Source organism: Corvus moneduloides, chromosome 14 (genome assembly GCF_009650955.1).
Source record: "Corvus moneduloides isolate bCorMon1 chromosome 14, bCorMon1.pri, whole genome shotgun sequence".
NCBI lineage: Eukaryota > Metazoa > Chordata > Aves > Passeriformes > Corvidae > Corvus > Corvus moneduloides.
The window spans coordinates 13,900,212-13,905,293 of NC_045489.1; positions in this window are offsets into that span (position 1 = coordinate 13,900,212).

The following is a 5,082-nucleotide window of genomic DNA, read 5'->3' on the forward strand; positions in this document are numbered from 1 at the left end:
GCCCCTTGGGAACAGAAATACTTCAGGCTGCAAAGTCAGGCCCTTCTTGTGAGGCTTTTTGACTGGACTGGAACCATCAACTATTCAAACCATTGTACAAAATCCTGCTCTTTCGCAACTCCAGCAGTTTTTTCTAGACAAGGAGCACTGTAATTCTAGGGTGTAGATGCAAATCCACAATCTCCCTCCAAAATATCCCCCTTGATTTCTTGGGTGTCTTCACAGAGGATGGCTTTGGACACAACAGAATCTGGAAGTTCTTGCCTTGCCATGAGCTGGAGCTGACAGCAGAGAAAAGGGGCAAGTGCTCAGCACAGGATGCTGACTGTTACTGCTGCAGCAAAAGTGCCTGTTCCCTGTCAAGGTTTAACAAGAAAATCTGCTTGGAAGAGATGATGTTGGGAAGATTTCATTTCTGTAGATATTTGGTCTTTGTGTGTTGACTGAAGGCCTGTAAGTCTTTACCTGCCTGGGTGTAAGCCCCTCAGTGGGTTTGGCAACAACCCTTGAGCATGAGAGATGGTGCTTCTGTGCTGCAGTGGGATGGCAGGCAGGCTGCACCCTCACCCATGAGACACACCTGAGCTTGGTCTCCCAAAGGGAATCTGGTTGTGAGGAGCAGGACAGTGTCCTTCATGTTGCCTCTGGAAGTGAAGTTAGACTGCTTATGTTCCTACCTGGGCTGTGTCTGGGAGGAGGAGGGCATGTAGAGATGTTCTTGTGCTCCTCTGGGATTGCATCCTTAGCAGAAAGCTGGAGGGGTGTGCTTGTGGTCGGCTGTGTGATGGCAAAATTACTGCTGGCATGATCAGCAGTAAGGGTTTTGCTGCTGTTCAAAAATATACTGAAGATTCAGACCAGAGTGAATATCAGTTCTGCAAGTGGTTGTTCACATTGTAGGCTCTTTGTACTGTCTTCAGGGGGAGAAAGTCTGCTGTGGAAATCCATCATGTCCTAGCAATTTAGAAGAATTAGAGGGAACATATTACCTAAAAGAACAAATGTGAACATATGGAGATAGCCTTTTTTTTCCCTTAACCTTAGGAAGTACCAGCAAAGATTTTCATGTTTGTAAATTGTCATTTTCTTAGAGCAAAGCCTTATGGAAAAGTCAAGGGGTTTTTTTTATGAAAGACATGATGGAAACTATTACAGTTCTGATCCTCACTGTTGCTAGAAAACAGAGGTAGCAACAGAAGAGGAAAGTAAGCACTAAAGGTCAGGTATGAGCCACAGGAAAAATGATGTGGGCTCATCAGAGTTTTCTTTGGCTTCCTGAGGTCCCTTCCTGCCCTTCCAGGCAAGAGAGTCCTTTCTTCACTGGCTCCTGTGTGGATCTGTCTCTGATGGCTGAACAAACTCTTCTCAGCAGTAACCAAACATGAGAGTAACAGCTTTGCTTGTGAGGATCACATCTGGCCAACCACTGTCATCTTTCTCTGTCCTGCTTGCCCTAACTCTTGACTTGGAGGGGGAGAGATTGGCATTTCAGTGTACAAAATGCCAGCTGGGATCAAATCAATAGCATTGATTTAATCTTGTGTCTCCAAAGAGCTGGGATTTTTCCTTTTAATTTTTTTTCCTCTAGCTCTATTCTTTGAGAAGAGTGAAACAAAGGCGTTGAGTGCTGCCAGTGGTCCTCAGGCACAGGGGCCAGAGCCAGAGCTGCAAAGCCCTCCATGAGTTTGAATAACTTTATTCTTGCTGGACTAAATCAGGTTCGGATGTAGGAACTTGATTTTCACTTTCAGTGTTGGTTTGATTCACTATTTGTGAGCCCTGACAGGACAGAATGCCCTTGCTTGGGGGGACCAGTCCTGCAGCCAGCCCAGGGCCAGATGCCCAGCTGGCGTAGGTGACCTCAAACCTTAGACACCTGTGCCAGGTTACAGTTGCTGACATTTTGTGTCTATATGTTTTTCGACACATTACAGTCACGCCTGCACGGACTGTTAAAGGCAGTCACTGGTGACTTTTTTGTGGCCAGAGCAAGCCCTTGGCAGCAGCAGTACAGAAGGTTGTTGATGCAGCCCCTTGCACCTTGCAGGCAGCAAAGGTAGGAAGAGGGGGCTGCACCCCTTGCTGCTCTGCTCCCTGCTTCTTAGGGCAGTATGGATGTGTAAGTCCTGCTGTGGAGCAGTTGTGGTTTATCAGGTTAAGGCCTGTGAAGTGGTTGCAGATGCTTAAGTCATGCCAAGATCTTCTTATGGACCCATTTGTTCATGAAATATCAGAGGGCAGCGCAGGACAATTCCTAGTGAGGCAACTAGAGTAAAATATAAATGGAAAGATGCAAACTTGATAATCCAAATGAGTTTACTTTTTATACAACAGATGTTGTTTGACCCAGGAGAAAGAATAATATTATAGAATCTGAGGGGAAAAATAAAGTTGTCTAAAAATAAAACACAAATAGCAGCTGCTTGAATTGTACTTCTAATATATCAGTGTTGACAGCTCTCTCTTTCCTCCAGTTGAGCCAGGAATCTTATAGAAGTGGCTGGCAAAGAAGAGATGAGGAGGAATGTGAGCAGAGGTGATGGAGAAGCAGAGTTGATACTGATTAGTGTCAGTGTGTGTCCTGGGCAGGAACAGTTTAAGTGAGAGGATGTGGATGGTGTTGCTGCCCAGCCCCTGAGGGGCTCAGGGTCAGAGGCTCTCACTGCACTTTGTGACACATCTGCACTTGGGAATAATACTGGAATGGGGTACAATAAAGAGTAGTAAAATAAATAGAATAATAGTAAAATAAATAGAATAATAATCCAAAATATGTTGCTGCCATAGTCTGAATCCCCACTTGGAGTGAGGTTTCTGAGTTGCATTAAATTGGTGTCCTGTGCTTATCTATGCCAGATGAGGAGCTGAGTTTGCGTAAGGGTGGTGGGTGAGGTTGCTGGGATGTAAATGCAAGGCGTTTCTCACTCTGTAGGCTCAGTCAGTGGGAAAAATACGACCTAGAAAAAAGGAAGAAAAGATCATGACTTTTCAGTCCAGCAGCTGGTGGTTTTGGACTGGCAAGCTTGGGCTGTTCAGCCAAGACTGTGTGCCTAGGTCTGATTTGCAGCAAGTGGTAAACACCTCAGCTTTAACAAGTTGTCTCTGATAGGGGCTAAAGCTGAACGCAAAAAAATCGGGCATTCCTCATTGTTTGTGAACAGTTGGGCTGTAAAATGGCACAGTGAGACTGTGAGAAACACTGACTGTGCTTTCCTTTGTGTGTGAGGAGCTGTGCCTTGGGCTGTGTGGTGCTGGGAGCCCGGGCAGGCACGGTGCAGCTCCCAGTGTCCTGTCCGCAGTGCGCGCTAGAGCAAATAACACATTTTTATTTTTATACAAATGTGCATAACTTCATCCATTTCTTGTGGCTGCTCTGACAGGAAAAGGAAATTTATGACGCACATCACCCATTTATTTGGCACAGGCAGTGTTTATTGCTGAGGGAGGCATTCTCATGGAATTGATTGCACAATTTCCTCTTGGTGTACTGTTTTCAAGTAATATCCCAAGACCTCTGTGTACTAAGATACAGAGACACTTCTTTAAGGCCCACAGAATACTACAGCAGAGGAAAAAAGGAAGCCACGTAGTGAAAAATAAAATGGAAAAATACAATTTTAATTACACTGTAAATCTGGGTCTCTCTCCATTCTGCTGGGAGTGTCTGTGAAAATACCCATTCCCAATAGGTTAAATTTCTCCACAGAACTAAGAACAGCTTTGTATTTTATCACTGTTCCATTTTCACAGGTATGACAGGTGGGGGTTTTGTCCAGGGTTAGTTGTGGTTCATGCTTTAGGCATGCCCTGATTACGGACATGTGGTGGGGAGAAGAATTCTGCACTTTGGAAAAAGATAAAGGTATATGCTCAATGTGATGTCTTGCTGAAAGGGTGGGATTGTTACCTGTCCCAACAGGCAAAAAGGGGTTGAAACTATTAATGACACAAAAGGCAGGATGAGAGGGGTTGTTGCCTTGATTCAAAGAACTGTGTGACAATATATATTTTAAACACCATGAGTGGCACACAGTATAGAAAAAGAGAGAGAAACATCTGTCCTGGAAGAGGACTCTTGGCCTTGTTTGTTTTTTTTTTTAAAGTTAATTTTATTATCTTAAAAAATATTATTTAATCTGCCCATGCACAATCATTTGTACCAAATCTTTGGTATAATAGTTGTGTCATTTGCATGTGGAAGGGCATGGTGATGACAGTGGTTACAAGCAATCATGGACTGAAGATTGCAACCAGAAAATTTAGAGCTTTTTAGTTCAAAGATGACTCAAAGTGCAGGGACAGAAGAATGGTGGTGTGTAACATCAGTTATGGACAATAGATTCTGCTCCCTTCCACTTTGTAGGGAATGTCGGTGACAACCCCACAGGTGTCTGCATGCTGAGGGTACATGTCTGCTTCTGAAAGAGGTTCCTGATGAATAACTTTTTTTCTTTCCTGATTGCCTGGTGAACGGCTCCTCACCTGCTTCACTGTCCTATTTTTTTGGAGGGGAGTTTGACAGCCAGCACAGCTTTAATTTTATAATTTCACTTCTCTGGTGTCTCCCTTGGTTTCTGCTAACTTCACAATTTTTCTTTCAGACTCCAGATGAAAGCAATCTCCTCCTAAGCTTCTGTTTTCACACTTCTGAAGGCAGCTTCTTCATCTCAGCCTCTTGATGCTCCTCCTCAGGGCCTGAAGCTGGGGACCAGCTTGAGCCCCAAGCTGCCTATTCTGCAGCTCTCGGGTGTTCAGCTGTGCTGTGGGTTGGAGTGGGTGTTTGTTAGCGCAGAGGAGGATGGCTCACCGGTAATGGACCTTTGTATGTGCTGACCTCTGAACCAGAAACAAGATTCAGACCTCAGAGGAGACTGGTTATTAATCAAATCAGGGATCAACTGTGACTCAATGTTCAGATCCCCAGCTGAGGTTATGTCCATGGCTGATTAAAAGAGGAAAGTAATATTTAGCTATTTATAGCTGTATCTCCCTCTGTGAGAGGACAAGGCACCATGGATAAACATATTTATATTTGTTAGATGTGCAAATTGTGGTTTCTTTGAAAACCTCACAGTTTATCAT